Source organism: Ovis canadensis, chromosome 12, assembly GCF_042477335.2.
Source record: "Ovis canadensis isolate MfBH-ARS-UI-01 breed Bighorn chromosome 12, ARS-UI_OviCan_v2, whole genome shotgun sequence".
In the NCBI taxonomy this organism is placed as follows: Eukaryota; Metazoa; Chordata; class Mammalia; order Artiodactyla; family Bovidae; genus Ovis; species Ovis canadensis.
Window position 1 is genome coordinate 46,034,928 of NC_091256.1, and position 19,368 is coordinate 46,054,295.

The 19,368-nt window shown below is 39.8% G+C and overlaps 1 protein-coding gene and 1 pseudogene across 2 annotated transcripts in view; both read left to right on the plus strand.

Annotated features, from left to right (window-relative positions):
• Positions 1-19,368, plus strand: part of RGS7 (regulator of G protein signaling 7) — a 473,731-nt gene that overhangs the window by 95,564 nt on the left and 358,799 nt on the right. The gene's annotated exons all lie outside the window — the stretch shown is intronic.
• On the plus strand, positions 4,506-9,298 carry LOC138416030 (E3 ubiquitin-protein ligase ARIH2 pseudogene; annotated as a pseudogene).

Below are 19,368 nucleotides of genomic sequence, written 5' to 3' on the forward strand. Positions count from 1 at the left end.
CTCTGATGCACAAGAAAAAATGAGATGTGATGAAGGCTTCCTTCACTTAGAAAAAGAACTCAGGAACCCATGTGCTTTCTAAATATGCTTTGAGGTTGCTCTGTAAATATTGGTTCACTCAATAAGTAAGAAGTACACCATTTTGTTAAGGACTTATTTAAACTACTGTGTCATTGAATCTGAAACTATAAAATTGGATGAGTTGCATAGAATCTAATTGTTGAGGAAGGTTACTAGATGTTACTGTACGACATGGTGAGCATTATGATAGAAGCCTGGAAAGGCTATTAAGTGAAGTTCTGTTAAGTTGCTCAGTTGTGTCCGACTCTTTGCGACCCCATGAATTGCAGCACGCCAGGCCTCCCTGTCCATCACCAACTCCCGGAGTTCACTCAGACTCATGTCCATTGAGTCGGTGATGCCATCCAGCCATCTCATCCTCTGTTGTCCCCTTCTCCTCCTGCCCCCAATCCCTCCCAGCATCAAAGTCTTTTCCAATGAGTCAACTCTTCGCATGAGGTGGCCAAAATATTGGAGTTTCAGCCTTAGCATCAGTCCTTCCAAAGAAATCCCAGGACTGATCTCCTTCAGAATGAACTGGTTGGATCTCCTTGCAGTCCAAGAGACTCTCAAGAGTCTTTTCCAACACCAAGGTTCAAAAGCATCAATTCTTCAGCACTCAGCTTTCTTCACAGTCCAACTCCCATATCCATACAAGACCACTAGAAAAACCATAGCCTTGACTAGACGGACTTTAGTTGGCAAAGTAATATCTCTACTTTTGAATATGCTATCTAGGTTGGTCATAACTTTCCTTCAAAGGAGTAAGCGTCTTTTAATTTCATGGCTGCAATCACTATCTACAGTGATTTTGGAGCCCCCCAAAATAAAGTCTGCCACTGTTTCCACTGTTTCCCCATCTATTTCCCATGAAGTGATGGGACCAGATGCCATGATCTTCATTTTCTGAATGTTGAGCTTTAAGCCAACTTTTTCACTCTCCTCTTTCACTTTCATCAAGAGGCTTTTTAGTTCCTCTTCACTTTCTGCCATAAGGGTGGTGTCATCTGCATATCTGAGGTTATTGATATTTCTCCCTGAAATTTTGATTCCAGCTTGTGTTTCTTCCAGTCCAGCGTTTCTTATGATGTGCTCTGCATAGAAGTTAAATAAGCAGGGTGACAGTATACAGTCTTGATGTACTCCTTTTCCTATTTGCAACCAGTCTGTTGTTGCATGCCCAGTTCTAACTGTTGCTTCCTGACCTGAATATACGTGTCTCAAGAGGCAGGTCAGGTGGTCTAGTATTCCCATCTCTTTCAGAATTTTCCACAGTTTATTGTAATCCACACAGTCAAAGGCTTTGGCATAGTCAATAAAGCAGAAATAGCTGTTTTTCTGGAAATCTCTAGCTTTTTCTATGATCCAGTGGATGTTGGCAATTTGATCTCTGGTTCCTCTACCTTTTCTGAAACCAGCTTGAACATCTGGAAGTTCACAGTTCATGTGCAGCCTGGCTTGGAGAATTTTGAGCATTACTTTACTAGCATGTGAGATGCGTGCAATTGTGTGGTAGTTTGAGCATTCTTTGGCATCGCCTTTCTTTGGAATTGGAATGAAAACTGACCTTTTCCAGACCTGTGGCCACTGCTGAGTTTTTCAAATTTGTTGGCATATTGAGTGCAACACTTTCACAGCATCATCTTTCAGGATTTGAAATAGCTCAACTGGAATTCCATCACCTCCACTAGCTTTGTAGTGATGCTTTCTAAGGCCCACTTGACTTCACATTCCAGGATGTCTGGCTCTAGGTGAGTATCACACCATAATGATTATCTTGGTTGTGAAGATCTTTTTGTACAATTCTTCTGTGTATTCTTGCCACCTCTTCTTAATATCTTCTGCTTCTGTTAGGTCCATACCATTTCTGTCCTTTATTGAACCCATCTTTGCATGAAATGTTCCCTTGGTATCTCTAATTTTCTTGACGAGATCTCTAGTCTTTCCCATTCTGTTCTTTTCGTCTATTTCTTTGCATTGATCGCTGAGGAAGGCTTTCTTATCTCTCCTTGCTATTCTTTGGAACTCTGCATTCAGATGCTTATATCTTTCCTTTTCTCCTTTGCTTTTTGCCCTTCTTCAGAGCTATTTGTAAGGCCTCCCCAGACAACCATTTTGCTTCTTTGCATTTCTTTTCCATGGGGATGGTCTTGATCCCTGTCTCCTATACAATGTCACGAACCTCCATCCATAGTTCATCAGGCACTCTATCAGATCTAGTTCCTTAAATCTATTTCTCACCTCCACTGTATAATCATAAGGGATTTGATTTAGGTCATGCCTGAATGGTCTAGTCATTTTCCCTACTTTCTTCAATTTAGTCTGAATTTGGCAATAAGGAGTTCATGATCTGAGCCACAGTCAGCTCCCAGTCTTGTTTTTGCTTACTGTATAGAACTTCTCCATCTTTGGCTGCAAAGAGTATAATCAGTCTGATTTCAGTGATGACCATCTGGTGATGTCCATGTGTAGAGTCTTCTCTTGTGTTGTTGGAAGAGGGTTTTTGCTATGACCAGTATGTTCTCTTGGCAAACCTCTATTAGCCTTTGCCCTGCTTCATTCTGTATTCCAAGGCCAAATTTTCCTGTTACTGCAGGTGTTTCTTGACTTCCTACTTTTGCATTCCAGTCCCCTATAATGAAAAAGACATTTTTTGGGGGTGTTCTAAAAGGTGTGGCTTCCCTGGTGGCTCAGATGGTAAAGCGTCTGCCTACAATGTGGGAGACCCAGGTTCGATCCCTGGGTTGGGAAGATCCTCTGGAGATGGAAATGGCAACCCACTACAGTACTCTTGTTTGGAAAATCCCACGGATGGAGGAGCCTGGTAGGCTGCAGTCTATGGGGTTGCAAAGAGTCGGACATGACTGAGTGGCTTCACTTCACTTCACTTCTAAAAGGTGTTGTAAGTGTTCATAGAACCGTTCAAATTCAGCTTCTTCAGTGTTACTGGTTGGGGCATAGACTTGGATTACTGTGATATTGAATGGTTTGCCTTGGAAATGAATAGAGATCATTCTGTCATTTTTGAGATTGCATCCAAGTACTGCATTTCAGACTCTTTTGTTGACCATTATGGCTACTCCATTTCTTCTAAGGGATTCCTGCCCACAGTAGTAGATATAATGGTCATCTGAGTTAAATTCACCTATTCCAGTCCATTTTATCTCGCTGATTGCTGGAATGTCGACGTTCACTCTTGCCATCTCCTGTTTGACCACTTCCAATTTGCCTTGATTCATGGACCTAACATTCCAGGTTCCTATGCAATATTGCTCTTTACAGCATCGGACCTTGCTTCTATCACCAGTCACATCCTCAGCTGTGTATTGTTTTTGCTTTGTCTGCATCCCTTCGTTCTTTCTGGAGTTATTTCTCCACTGATCTCCAGTAGCATATTGGGCACCTACCGACCTGGGGAGTTCCTCTTTTGGTATCCTATCATTTTGCTTTTTCATACTGTTAATGTGGTTCTCAAGGCAAGAATACTGAAGTGGTTTGCCATTCCCTTCTCCAGTGGACCACATTCAGTCAGACCTCTCCACCATGACCTGCTGGTCTTGGGTGGCCCCACATGGCATGGCTTAGTTTCATTGAGTTAGACAAGGCTATGGTTCGTGTGATTAGACTGACTAATCCAATCGCCCGAGGTCGGGGCGATGGCCAGTGAGGAGATACCCCTCGTCCAAGGCAAGGAGCAGCGGCTGTGCTTTGCTGGAGCAGCCGTGAAAAGATACCGCACGTCCAAGTTAAGAGAAAGCCAAGTAAGACGGTGTTGCGAGAATGCATAGAGGGAAGACACACTGAAACCAGAATCACAGAAAACTAGTCAATCTATTAAGGGGAAGCAGAAGACAAATAAATCAAGCTTGTGAATTAGGGAATATTTCCTGATAACTGGACAATGGAACTAAAATTTTAAATACGAATGGGCATTTACTAGGTGGAGAATGTCCACAGGATAGAAAGAAGAAAAAAATGTATGCAAAAAAAAGTGCAGTTTTAAGAGAAAGATGATACGTTTAGGGGCCTGCAATTAGTTTGAATTGATGGACTGGGCTGAACTCGAGCATCAAGAGAAGCTGAGCAGCTTCAAGGAGTCCAAGGGTGCCCTTGGTGAACGTGTATGACCAGCTTATTAGCCTCTGTCCTAAAGGTACCTCACTGAGTTGTTAAACTTACAGTAATTAATTTCCACTGGCAATTCACAGAGATAGCGGGCTAATACACGTCTAATTCTGCTCAGCTTCTCATTGAGACTCGAGTTCAATCCATTCATTGAAACATGTCCCCACAGCCCATCCCCTGACCACTGCACAGTGTGTGTGCAGTTTGTGTGGAAGGAAAACCTACTTTCTCTAGCCTGTCATCACCAGTTTTGCCACAGCCACTGGGAGAAGCACTGCTCAGTACTTGTCAAGGATGGTCTGGGTGTGAGTGTTTCTTGCATGGCTCAGCACTCCCTGCTTCAAATACCAGAGGACTTCTTGTTTCTGTTGCTGCTCAGTGAAGAATCGAGACAAATACAGGCACTACCTCTTCAGGGACTTCGTGGAGAGTCACTGCCAGCTCCAGCTGTGTCCTGGTGCACACTGCCCCATGGTTATCAGGGTACAGGAGCCCTGAGCTCACCAAGTACAGTGCCAGTGGTACAACAAAGCCTTCTGTTTTAAGTGTCATCAGATGTATCATGCCTCCACAGACTGCGCTGCAATCTGGAAACGGATCTCAAAGTGTGCAGATGACTCTGAGTCAGCCACTGCATTAGTGCTCACACTAAAGACTGTCCCAAGCACAATATTTGCATTGAGAAGAATGAAGACTGCAGTCACATGCAATGCTCCAAGTGTAAATATGACTTTTGCTGAATATGTCTAGGAGATTGAAAGACCCACAGGAGCGAGTACTATGAGTCGTGAAGTTGGTACAAGGTGAACCCTGACATTGTCAATCAGAGACAGCAAGTCCAGGCTAGGGAACCCCTCAAGACATTCTTTTTCTACTTTGAGAGAGGCACAGCCATACCAGTGGATTCATGAGAAGATTCAGGAGAGGATCATGAATAATCTGGACACACGGATCGATCAGTAGTACCTACAGAAGGATGCCAGCTCTTGGACAAGTGTTGATATATACCCTGCAGGACACATACCTGTGTGCATAGTACATGGAGTCTGGACTCAGGAAGAAACTGAATACCAGTGGATTCAGCTGGAGGTTGAGATCCAAAACCTGTCATTAAAGGTGAAGCGTGTGGACAACTATGACCAGATGCATATACCAGAGCAGTGGAGGAGAACCCTGCTGAAGGGTTTTTGTGACATATAGGTTGGGACATGGACAGACTGGTGGGAGGAAGATGTGGCTGCAAGGTCTTGCAGTTGGCCTACTGCATGCTGCAGGCTATCACAACCCTAGGCAACAGCCAGAGCCTCACTCCTAAGAGACGGTGGCCACATACCTCTTAGTCAATTTCTGTTTTTTTGTTTTTTGTTTTTTTTCATCTTTTCTTTCCTACCAGGGTAGAGGCCATGTTGAATTGGCCTCTTCTCAGGACCTTTAGTTCCCCCAGGATGGTTGTTGGGAGGGGGGAAAATTTTTCCTGAATGACTGGTAACAGTATAAGATCATTGTGCTTGTGCTTAGTCACTCGGTTGTGTCCGACACTTTGTGACCCCATGGACTGTAGCCTGCCAGGCTACATGGAGATTCTCCAGGCAAGAATACTCAAGAGGGTTGTCATGCCCTCCTCCAGGGGATCTTCCCAATCTAGGTCATTACAACCTATGTAATATTTAGTGGTTGTACAATTATATGAAAAAGGAAGGAGGGGGAGCAAAGAAACCATAGAATTACACAGAACTCTTTAAAAAATAAATTGGCATTGGAATGTTAAAAAGTAAACAGAAAGTAAGTGATAAAAGATGGAATCTTAAAATATCAGGAAGGAGCAAAGAACATGTTAAGTGAAAGTATGGGTAAATACAGTAGTTTTCCTTCTCCTCTTCAGTTTTCTGTTGTGTTTGACAATTGAAGCAGAAACTACAACTGTGTCTAATGTGGCTAAGTGCATATGAAGGAAATATTTAAGGCAACTATATTGTAAAAAAGAGAGGACAAAGATAGATAAAGTGAGTTAAAGTTTCTGTATGTCTCTCAAGTTGGTAAAATAATGATACCCAAGTAGATTTTGATAAATTATGTGTCTATAATGTAAAACCTTAAAGCAACAAAAAAGGATTACTCACAGAAATTCACCTAACAAGACTATAAAGGTATCAAAATGAAATTTTATTAAATTTCAAATAATCCACAGGAAGGCAGGGTAACTAACGCATATGCAAAAAACAGAATAGAAAAAAATTACAAAGGCAGACTTAAGACCTAACATTTCAGTCAATCATTACATTAAAAATAAATCTCTCAGTGAAAGGTTGTTGCTGAACAGCAAAAAGACGCCAGGATTCTTGGCCTCCCGAGGAGAAGAATTCAATCCTGGGCCAGAGACGAGGCTTGATTGCTCAGAGCTTTTGTGTAATAAAGTTTTATTAAAGCATAAAGGAGATAGAGAAAGCTTCTGACATAGGCATCAGAAGGGGGCAGAAAGAGTACCCCCCTGCTAGTCTTCAGCTGGATGTTATATAGTCACTAGCAGTTTGTTAATGAAAGAAAGGAGTGTCTTAAAATTCAGAATGGCACCAGGCCCCTCATCCATAAGATGTATTTTGGGATAATCTTGGCACCAGATGAGTCATCCCCGGCCATAAAATGATTGACTTGAATCTTGTAGAAGGGCAGATTACCATACAAATAGTTTTGTTTACATAGATTAGGGGAACAATGTCTGAGTACAACATGCTGGTTTGTCAAGTAGGTTCTGAGCCATTAGGCGAACTGACTTGAAGACAGAGTCTGGGGTAAATGCATAGTACATTAACATAGCTTAAGACAAGTATTTCCATAGGAAAAATACATTGGTTAACTCAAAGTTTGAGAATAGTTAACTTCAGGTGGAACCAGGTGTCATTATGGCAACACAGTATTTTAAGAGAAACCTTTTAAAATTTGTATAGAGAAGGGAAGAGAAAAAAATCACTAGTTTGTTTCCTCCTGCCACTGAAGAGAGAGAGAAAAAAATGTCTGACACTTGCAGCCTATACCCTCTGTTTGGAGCCCCCTGGCCTTCTTGTGTTTTAGTTACCCTCTCATCAAGTATACCAATAAAAACAGAGTTTGGCAGAGTGGATCTGAAAACATGACCCAACTATATGCTGTCTATAAGGAACTGACTTCAAACACAATAATAAACAGATAGAAAGTGAAGAATAGGAAAATTTATACAAATGTTAAAAGAAACAATAAGTGACTATATTAATATTATATAAATTAGGCTTCAAGGTCAAAAATTACTAGAAACAGAAGGGGACATTATGTAATGACAAAAATGTCAATCTAGCAAAAAGATAGCAGTCTGAAATATGTATACATCAAAACGTAGTTGCAAAATATTTCAAACACAGCTCATAACATTGAAAGGAGAAGTAGACAGATCTACAGTTTAGCTTGAGACTTCAACAATTCTCTCACAAAAGTGGATTAGAACAATTGGATAGAAAAACAATACGGTTGTAGAAGAACTGAGCAACACCTTCCACCAGCAGGATCTAATCAATATTTAAAGAATACTCTATAAGTAAGATATATATTTTGGTTCAATCCCTCGGTCATGTCTGACTTTTTGCAATGCTATGGACTATACAGCATGCCTGACTTCCCTGTCCTTCACCATCTCCTGGAGCTTGTGCAAACACATGTCCATTGAGTTGATGATGCCATCCAACCACCTCATCCTCTGTCATGCCTTTCTCCTCCTGCTTTCAATCTTATTATAAAGATACACACACACACACACACACACACACATTTCCAAATCCTTATGGAACAATGCCAAGATAGACCACATCTTAGGACATAAAACTTCTTTCAGTAAACTGTAAATAATCTAACCCATAAATAGTGTGTTTTTTGACCACAGTGGAAACAAATTAGAAATTAATAACAAAATAATAATAGGAAAATCTCCAAACACTTGGCCACTAAACAACATAGTTTCAGATAAATCATGAGTCAAAAAGGAAGACAAATAGGAAATAGTTAAGATAGATCTGAATGAAAATGAAGGTACAGTATATCAAAGTTTGGAAGAAAAAGGAATTCTCTCTAAAATTGAACAAAGAAAAGATGTTTACCCTCACCACTCTCATTCAGCACAGTGCTTAAAGTTTTAGCCAGTACAGTAACTCAAGAAAAGGAAAGGACATTCAGTTAGAAAAGAAGAGGTCTTTGTTTGCCGATGACATGATTGATTATGTGGAAAATTCCAGTGAATCTATGAAAAAGCTCCTAGAACTATGAAGTGAGTTCAGCAAGGTCATGGGATACATGATACAAATCTTAAACTCACTTGTATTTCTGTTATCATAGCAGTGAAAATTGTGAACACCAAAATTAAAAATGCAATGCTTTTTACAACTGCTAAAGATAAAATTGTAATGTTATATATAAATATAATGAAACAAGATATATGTTGAAACTGTTCAAAGCTGATCTAATAAATGAAAGATTTAAATGAATGGAGAGACATACTATGTTCATGGATTGGATGACTCAAAATATTACAGTGTTGATTCTCCCCTGAATTGATATATAGGTGTAATATAATTTCTATCAAAATGCCAACAAATATTTTTGTAAATATAGGCAAGAATGCTCGAAAATTTATAACGAAAAGCAGAGGAATTAGAATAGCTAAAACCATTTCAGAAAGAAGAATAAAGTTGGAAGAATCTGTTTTCTCAATTTTAAGACTTATTATATAGCTACAGTATTCAAGATTGTGTGGTATTGTCAAGAGGGACATATATATAGATTAATGGAACAGAATAGAGTAACCAGAAACAGACCTATACAAATATGACCAACTGATTTTTGACAAAATTGCACAATTTGAAGGAGGAAAGGTAGCATTTTCATTGAAAGGTGATGGGATAATTGGACACTCGTGAGGAAAAGTGAACCTCAACCTCTCATATTTCTCATACTAAAATTAACTGAAAATGGATTATGAGCTTAATATAAAGTAAACTGATAAAGCTTTGAAGAAAAACTTAGGAGAAAACTTTAAAAATAAAGAGTTAAGAAAGATATTAAAAGCATAAAATATAAAAGGAAAAAAATAAAAGTGGACATCATCAAAATTAAAAGCTTTTGCTCTCTGAAATACCCCATTAAGAGAATGAAAGGCCAGCTTTGGATTAGGAAAGAATATTCGCAAACAATATATTTGGCAAAGGACTACTACTAGGAATATATAAAGAGCTGTCATGATCCGTCTTTGAAAAACCAAACAATGCAGCTTAAAAAATGGCAAAAGAAATGAGGTTTTTCACAGGACAAATGACAAGTATATAAAAATATGTTCTACATCACTGCTTATAAGGGAAATGAACCTTATTGTTGTTAGAACCAGCAATAAGAGGCAACTACACAGCTTCAAATGTCTAAAATAAGAAAACAGTAGCAGTGGCAAATAATGGGGAAAATGCAAAGGAACTAGATGATTCATACATTGCTAGTGGGAGTGCAAATTGTGATAGGCATGCTGGAAAATAATTTGACAAGTTCCTAAGAAAATAAACTTGCAACTATTATTCTCAGTTCAGTTCAGTTCAGTCGCTCAGTCGTGTCCGACTCTTTGAAACCCCATGAATTGCAGCACGCCAGGCCTCCCTGTCCATGCCCATCTCCCGGAGTTCCCTCAGACTCACGTCCATCGAGTCTGTGATGCCATCCAGCCATCTCATCCTCGGTCGTCCCCTTCTCCTCCTGCCCCCAATCCCTCCCAGCATCAAACTCTTTTCCGATGAGTCAACTCTTCACATGAGGTGGCCAAAGTACTGAAGCTTCAGCTTTAGCATCATTCTTTCCAAAGAAATCCCAGGGTTGATCTCCTTCAGAATGGACTTCTTGGATCTCCCTGCAGTCCAAGGGACTCTCAAGAGTCTTCTCCAACACCATAGTTCAAAAGCATCAATTCTTCGGTGCTCAGCTTTCTTCATAGTCCAACTCTCACATCCATACATGACCACTGGGAAAACCATAGCCTTGACTAGGTGAACCTTAGTCGGCAAAGTAATGTCTCTGCTTTTGAATATACTGTCTAGGTTGGTCATAACTTTTCTTCCAATGAGTAAGCGTCTTTTAATTTCATGGCTGCAGTCACCATCTGCAGTGATTTTGGAGCCCCCAAAAATAAAGTCTGATACTGTTTCTACTGTTTCCCCATCTATTTCCCATGAAGTGTTGGGACCGGATGCCATGATCTTTGTTTTCTGAATGTTGAGCTTTAAGCCAACTTTTTCACTCTCCTCTTTCACTTTCATCAAGAGGCTTTTTAGTTCCTCTTCGCTTTCTGCCATAAGGGTGGTGTCATCTGCATATCTGAGGTTATTGATATTTCTCCTGGCAATCTTGATTCCAGCTTGTGTTTCTTCCAGTCCAGCATTTCTCATGATGTACTCTGCATAGAAGTTAAATAAGCAGGGTGACAATATATAGCCTTGACGTACTCCTTTTCCTATTTGCAACCAGTCTGTTGTTGCATGTCCAGTTCTAACTGTTGCTTCCTGACCTGCATACAGATTTCTCAAGAGGAGGTTAGGTGGTCTGGTATTCCCATCTCTTTCAGAATTTTCCACAGTTTATTGTGATCCACACAGTCAAAGGCTTTGGTATAGTCAATAAAGCAGAAATAGATGTTTTTCTGGAACTCTCTTGCTTTTTCCATGATCCAGCAAAGGTTGGCAATTTGATCTCTGGTTCCTCTGCCTTTTCTAAAACCAGCTTGAACATCAGGGAGTTCACGGTTTACGTATTGCTGAAGCCTGGCTTGGAGAATTTTGAGCATTACTTTACTAGCGTGTGAGATGCGTGCAGTTGTGTGGTAGTTTGAGTATTCTTTGGCATTGCCTTTCTTTGGGATTGGAATGAAAACTGACCTTTTCCAGTCCTGTGGCCACTACTGAGTTTTCCAAATTTGTTGGCATATTGAGTGCAGCACTTTCACAGCATCATCTTTCAGGATTTGAAATAGCTCAACTGGGATTCCATCACCTCCACTAGCTTTGTTCATAGTGATGCTTTCTAAGGCCACTTGACTTCACATTCCAAGATGTCTGGCTCCAGGTTAGTGATCACATCATCATGATTATCTGGGTCTTGAAGATCTTTTTTGTACAGTTCTTCTGTGTATACTTGCCACCTCTTCTTAATATCTTCTGCTTCTGTTAGGTCCATACCATTTCTGTCCTTTATCAAGCCCATCTTTGCATGAAATGTTCCCTTGGTATCTCTAATTTTCTTGAAAAGATCTCTAGTCTTTCCCATTCTGTTGTTTTCCTCTATTTCTTTGCATTGATCACTGAAGAAGTCTTTCTTATCTCTTCTTGCTGTTCTTTGGAACTCTGCACTCAGATGCTTGTATCTTTCCTTTTCTCCTTTGCTTTTCGCCTCTCTACTTTTCATAGCTATTTGTAAGGCCTCCCCAGACAACCGTTTTGCTTTTTTGCATTTCTTTTCCATGGGGATGGTGTTGATCCCTGTCTCCTGTACAATGTCACGAACCTCATTCCATAGTTCATCAGGCACTCTATCTATCAGATTGAGACCCTTAAATCTATTTCTCACTTCCACTGTATAATCATAAGGGACTTGATTTAGGTCTTACTTGAATGGTCTAGTGGTTTTCCTTACTTTCTTCAATTTGAGTCTGAATTTGGTAATAAGGAGTTCATGATCTGAGCCGCAGTCAGCTCCTGGTCTTGTTTTTGTTGACTGTATAGAGTTTCTCCATCTTTGGCTGCAAAGAATATAATCAATCTGATTTCGGTGTTGACCGTCTGGCGATGTCTGTGTGTAGAGTCTTCTCTTGTGTTGTTGGAAGAAGGTATTTGCTATGACCAGTGCATTTTCTTGGCAAAAGTATCAGTCTTTGCCCTGCTTCATTCCTCATTCCAAGGCCAAATTTGCCTGTTACTCCAGGTGTTTCTTGACTTCCTACTTTTGCATTGCAGTCCCCAAAATGTGCATTCCTGGATATTTTTATCCCAGATAATTGAAGATTTTTTGTAATTTTTTTTTAGTAATTCACGTCTGACTTTTTGTGACTGTAGCACACCAGGCTTTCCTGTTCTTCACTATCTTCTGGAATTTGCTCAAACTCATGTTCATTGAGTTGGTGATACCATCCAACCATCTCATTCTCTGTCATCCCCTTCGCTTCCTGCCTTTTATCTTTCCCAGCATCAGGGTCTTTTCTAGTGTGTGAGCTCTTCGCATCAGGTGGCCAAAGTATTGGAGCTTCAACTTCATCATCAGTCCTTTCAATGAATATTCAGGGTTGATTTCCTTTAGGATTGACTGGTTTGATCTCCTTGCAGTCCAAGGGACTCTCAAGAATCTTCTCCAGTACCACAGTTTGAAAGTATCAATTCTTTGGCGCTCAGCCTTTTTCATCATCCAACTGTCACCTCCATACATGACTAATGGAAAAACCATAACTTTGAGTATACTATTACTTTTGTTGGCATAGTGATGTCTTTATGTTTTAATATGCTATCTAGGATGTCATAGCTTTCATTCCAAGGAGCAAGCATCTTTTAATGGCATGGCTGCAGTCACTGTCTGCAGAGATTTTGGAGCCCAAGAAAATGTAATCTGTCACTGGTTCTACTTTTCCCTTTTAAGCCAGCTTTTTCACTCTCCTCTTCACCTTCATCAAGAGGCTCTTTAGTTCCTCTTCACTTTCTGCCCTTAGAGTGGTATCATCTGCATATCTAAGGTTATGATATTTCTCCCAGCATTCTTGGTTTCAGCTTGTGATTCATCAAACCGGGCATTTTGCATGATGTACTCTGCATATAAGATAAATAAACAGGGTAACAATATACAGCCTTGCCATTCTTCTTCCTTGATTTTGAACCAGTCACTTGTTCATGTTAGGTTCTAACTGTTGCTTCTTAACTCACCTACATGTTTCTCAGGAGGCAGGTAAAGTGGTCTGGTATTCCCGTCTATTTAAGAATTTTCCACAGTTTGTTGTGACCCATGCAGTCGAAGGCTTTTGTGTAGTCAGTAAAGCAGAAATAGGTGTTTTTTTTTCTGGAATTCCTTGCTTTGTCCTGATCCGACGAATGTTGGCAGTTTGACCTTTGGTTTCTCTGCCTTTTCTAAACTCAGCTTTGTACATCTGTAAGTTCTCACTTCACGTATTGCTGAAGCCTAACTTGAAGGATTTTGAACATAACTTTACTAGCATGGGAAATGAGCACAATTCTCTGATAGTTTGAACATTCTTTGGCCCTGCCTTTCTTTGGGATTGGAATGGAAACTGACCTTTTCCAGTGCTGTGGCCACTGCTGAATTTTCCAAATTTGCTGGCATATTGAGTGCACTTATTTAACAGAATCATCTTTCATGATTTTAAATAGCTCAGCTGGTATTCTATCACCTTCACTAGTTTTGTCTGTAGTAATGTTTCCTAAGGCCCACTTCATACTCTAGGATATCTGGCTGTAGGTGAATGACAACATTATCATAGTTACCTGGGTGATTAAGACCTTTTTTTTGTATCATCCTTCTATGTATTCTTACCATCTCTTATCAACAAACTTCCTTTGGTGGCTTAGCTGATAAAAAACTCGCCTGCAATGCAGAGACCTGGGTTTGATCCCTGGGCTGGAAAGATTCCGTGGAGAAGGGAATGGCTACCCACTCCAGTATTCTGGCCTGGAGAATTCCATGAACTGTATAGTCCTTGGGGTCACAAAGAGTCAGACGCAACTGAGCGACTTTCACTTTTTTCTTATCTAGTCTTTCCCATTCTGTTGCTTTGCTCTATTTCTTTGCACTGTTCATCGAAGAAGGCCTTCTAATCTCTCCTTGATATTCTTTGGAACTCTGCATTCAGTTGGATGTATATTTCTCCTCTCCTTTGCTTTTCACTTGTCTTCTTTCCTGAGCTATTTCTAAAGCCTCCTCAGACAACCACTTCGCTTTCTTTTTCTTTGGGATGGTTTTGTTCACTACCTCCTTATGAACCTGCATCCATAGTTCTTCAGGCACTTCGTCTACCAGGCCTAATCCCTTGAATCTATTTGTCACCTCTACTGTACTATATAATCATAAGGGATTTGATTTTGGTCAAACCTGAATGGCCTAGTGGTTTCCCTTACTTTCTTCAGTTTAAGCCTGAATTTTGCAACAAAGAGCTCATGATCTGAGCCACAGTTAGCCCCAAGTCCTGTTTTTGCTGACTATATAGAGCTTCTCCACTTTCAGCTGCAAAGAATATAATCAATCTAATGTCAGTATTGACCATCTGGTGATGTCCATATGTAGAGTTGTCTCTTGTGTTGTTGGAAAAGGGTGTTTTCTATGACCTGTGTGTTCTCTTGACAAGACTCTGTTAACCTTTGGCTTACTCTAAGGTACTCCAAGGCCAAACTTTCCCATTACTCCAGGTATTTCTTGACTTCCTACTTTTCAATTCCAATTCCTATTCCAATTTCCTATGATGAAAAGGACATCTTTTTTTGATGTTAGTTCCAGAAGGTCTTTTAGGTCTTAGAACTTCAACTTTTTCAGTGTTAATGGTTGGGGGCATAGACTTGAATTACTGTGATATTGAATGGTTTGCCTTGTAACGAACAGAGATCATTCTGTTATTTTTGAGGTTGCACCCAAGTACTGCATTTCAAACTGTTTTTTTGTTTTGTTTTGTTTTTTTGGACTGTGAGGGCTACTCCATTTCTTCTAAGGGATTCTTGCCCACAGTAGTAGATATAATGGTCATCTGGATTAAATACACCCATTCCCATCTATTTTAATTCACTGATTCCTAAGATGCCTATATTCATTTTTCCTATTTGACCATGTGAAATTTGCCTTGATTCATGAACCTAACATTCCAGGTTCCTATGCAATATTGTTCTTTACAGGACTGGACTTTGCTTTCACCACCAGACACATCCACAACTGATGTGTGGGTCATTTCCACTTTGGCCCAGCTGCTTCATTCTTTCTGGAGCTATTAGTAATTGCTCTCTACTCTTCCCCAGTAGCACATTGGACACTTTCTGACCTGGGAGGCCCATCTTCTGGTATCATATCTTTTTGCCTTTTCATACTTTTCATGGTGTTTTTGTGGCAAGAATACTGGAGTGGTTTGCCGTTCCCTCCTCCAGTGGGCCATGTTTTTTCAGAGCTCTCCAATGTGACTCATCCATCTTGGGTGGCCCTGCAAGGCATAGCTTGTAGCTTCATCGAGTTACACAAGCCCCTTTGCTATGCCATGACAAGTCTGTGATCCATGAAGGGGGAAATTTTCATTATACAAGATGAATAAGTCCTAGAGATCAATCATTCAGCATTTTGTCTATAGTTAACAGTACTCTATTGTAGACTTAAAAGTTTATTAAGAGGATAGATCTTAACTTTTTTATCATAAAAGTAAATAGAGAAGGCAGTAAGAAACTTTTGTAAGTGATGAATATGTAAGCATAGATTATGTTGATGGTTCTGTGAGTGTATACTTATCTCAGCATACTTAATGTGTATTAAGTATTGAATACTTAAATGTGTACAACTTTTGTATGTCAGTTGTAACTCAGTAATGCCATTTGAAAACTGTGGTTAAAAATATAAGTGTGATAGCATTGAGGAAAGCAAGCAGAATAAGATGAGCAAAAGTTATAAAGATTTAAAAAAATGATAAATATGTAAGAGAAAATGAATCAGCATACACATATTTACTATTTCTGAAAAAAAGAAGCAATGAAATGAAAAAAAAAAACTAAAGACACAATTTAAGAACATTTTTCATAACCAAAGGAAGCCTTGAACCCAGGATTCAAGTGCCAAAAATTTTTGATGCAAAACAATCAAAATAGCTGTATATTCTAGTAACTTTACTAGTTCTCAAAATTAGAAGAAATGATTTGGGTATAATATGATTAAAAAAAAAAAAAAACTGAGCCCAGTTTTAGACATTCAACAAATTATCTACAGCAGAAATAGAAGCCATTGGAGCAATACCCTCTATTGTTCTTTACCCACCTCCCCCCAATTGCAGCAGTGCTTTTAACAGCAAAAGAATCAAAGCAATATGTAAATGCAATAATTAGAGATCTATTTAAATGAATTATAATATTAAGTTATAGTATATACATGCATTGGGAGATTATATAGCTATTAAAAGAATACAGCAGCCCCAGTGGTAATATTTGGAAAGACTTCAAAGATATACTTTAAACAAAAAATCCAGTGACATGCTACTCTGTATTATTTTAAGATATATTTTTAGAAACTAATAGTAGAGGTTGTCAGCAGAGGTAAGAGGGATACTGTTAGCTCTGTCTCTTCTGTTTTTTCTCTGTGCCCATGCTATTAAGTAAAAGAACTGAAACAAAAAGAAATGAACTTGTTTATTCAAAATATGTTCTCTACCAGAGCCTGAAAATTCTGTTAGAGTCAACCTTCAGTTTAGCCACTGATTTCCATTATAAGGTGATATTCATAGGTCCAGAGAAGGCAATGGCACCCCACTCCAGTACTCTTGCCTGGAAAATCCTATGGATGGAGGAGCCTGGTAGGCTGCAGTCCGTGGGGTCACTAATGGGGTCGCACAGAATCGGACATGACTGATGTGACTTAGCAGCATTCATAGGTCAGGTAGCACGCTGTGGTTTCCTTGGGAGAAATGGACCATTACAATTCGTTTGTTTTTCTTCAGAACCAGAGAAGATGCTCCACAAACACTGCTTGTCTGAACATTCACTAAACTAAAATGAAGCAACAGAATAGAATCCTTAAGATGATTCATATTATTGCTTGAATATGAAAATTTTACCAGATTGTCAGCATTGCTCCTGAAACCCATTTAGCCAAATGAAACAGGGAATTGAGAACTGGAAATAAAATTAGCACTTCCAAGCCGTTTTTCACTCTGCTGTAAGACTTGTATTTTTCCTTTTTGATCAGAAAGATATATCTGTGCCTGTCAGTAGAATAATATTAACCTTTTAGGCTTTATCAGGAGCTAAGTATACTAATGACAGGAGTTATCCTAAGTTAATTGTTTTTAGTCTGAACTGTTTATAGAATATTTTTGAGGTCCCTAGAGCATTCTGTGTTCTGATCCATTTTGAGCTGATCTTAACGTCTCTTACTTCATTTCCAAGTTCTGTAGGACAGATCTCACTGTAACCCCTGTGGTTCCACTATTGACACAAGAGTTATGACGGAAAAAACTCCAAGGGATCTTCCTGACAAAGGGATCGAACCCGCATCTCTTATGTCTCCTGCATTGGCAGGCGGGTTCTTTACCACTAGTGCCACCTGGGAAGCCCCTCTTAAATAGGGTAGGGTGATAAAATAATTGGATCATGTCAGTGTTTCCCATACAATCACATGATTATTTCTCAGCCATCAGCATGGATCATTTTGGTATTGATTTAACCCCCACAAGCCCATGTAAGGCACCTTTCTAGATTCATTAAAATCTTCAGATAACTAAGTCTCCGTTTGAATGATTGGTGCTTCTAAAAACAAGTAGGTTTTTCTTTTGTGTGCTCAGTCACTTTAGTCATGTCCAACTCTTTGCGACCCCATGGACTGTAGCCCACCAGCGTTTGCTGTCCATGGGATTTTCCAGGCAAGAATACTGGAGCAGGTTGCCATTTCCTCCTCCAGGGGATCTTTCTGACCCAGGGTTCAAAACTGTCTCCTGTGTTGCCTGCATTGGCAGGTGGATTCTTTACTTGCTGAGCCATCGAGGAGGCCAGGTCTTTCTTTTACTGACTTAGTTTTGTTTCCTACTATAACTTTTTGAGAAATGTATATACAAGTGACAGAACTGAGTGAAAAGAGCAAGGGAAAAGTAGCTAAAATGCCATCTGGAATGGCAGTGCTTGGACTCTGGCTAGTTTAAAGCATGCAAGCTTGATTCTTTCCCTATTGTGCTCAAGTAGGGCTCTATGAGATCACTGAAAGCTTTTATAGATGAATACCTTGCCTGCTCTTAACTCTGTTTTTTTATTCAGGCCATTAATAAAGGCCTACTAGCTAATCTTAATTGCTACAAGAGAGAAAAAGGTGCCCTCAACTGTGGCCAACATTTCCTACCACAGAAGATTTTAAAAATATCTTAAGCTACTATAAGATGCAAATAGAGAGACACAAAACTCAAGATGGCGGAGTAGAAGGACATGCGTTTCTTATGAGAACACCAAAGTCACAGCTCACTGTTGAGCAACCATGGACAAAACTCTGGAACTTACCAAAGAGATACCCTACATCCAAAAACAAGGAAGAAGTCACAGTGAGATGGCAGGAGAGGTGCAATCATGATAAAATCAAATCCTGTACCTGCCAGTTGGGTGACTCACAAACTACAAAATAGTTATACAGCAGGAGTTTTCCCACTGATGTGAAAGTTCTGAGTCTTATGTTAGGCTTCCCAGCCTAGAGGTCTGGCAATGGGAGGAGGAGCACCCAGAGAATCTGGCTTTGAATCTAAGTGGAGTTTGATGGCAGGAATTACACAGGACTGGAGGAAACAGAAACTCAATCCTTGGAAGGTGTACACAGGGACCCATGTGTATCAGGACACAGGGGGGGAAAGCAGTGATCCCATAGAGACTAGGTTAGACATAACCTGCTTGTATTGAAGAGTCTCCTGCAGAAATGGGGGCTGGCTTTGGCTCAGTGTGGGGACAAAAACGTTGGCAGCAGCATTCTGGGAGTACTCATTGGCATGAACCTTCCCAGAGGCCACCAGTAGCCCTACCCAACAGACAGCACAATGATCCAAAACTTACAGGATGCAGGATAGGCACTTTTAAGATGGAAGTTTGTAGTAATACAATCACAAATAAACAACCTAACTTTACACCTAAAGCAAATAGAGAAAGAAGAACAAACAAAGCCTAAAAATAGTAAAAGGAAAGGGATAATGAAAATCAGAGAAGAAATAAACAAAATAGGAATAAAACAATAGAAAAGATTAAGGAAACTGGAAGTTGATTCTTTGAAGAGATAAACAAAATTGAGAAACCTTTAACCAGACTCGTCCAGAAAAATAGGGAGAAGGTTCAACTCAATAAAATAAAAAATGAAAAAGAAGTTACAGTGCACACCACAGAAATACAAAAAATCATAAAAGACTACTACAGGTAACTATAGTCCCAAAGATGG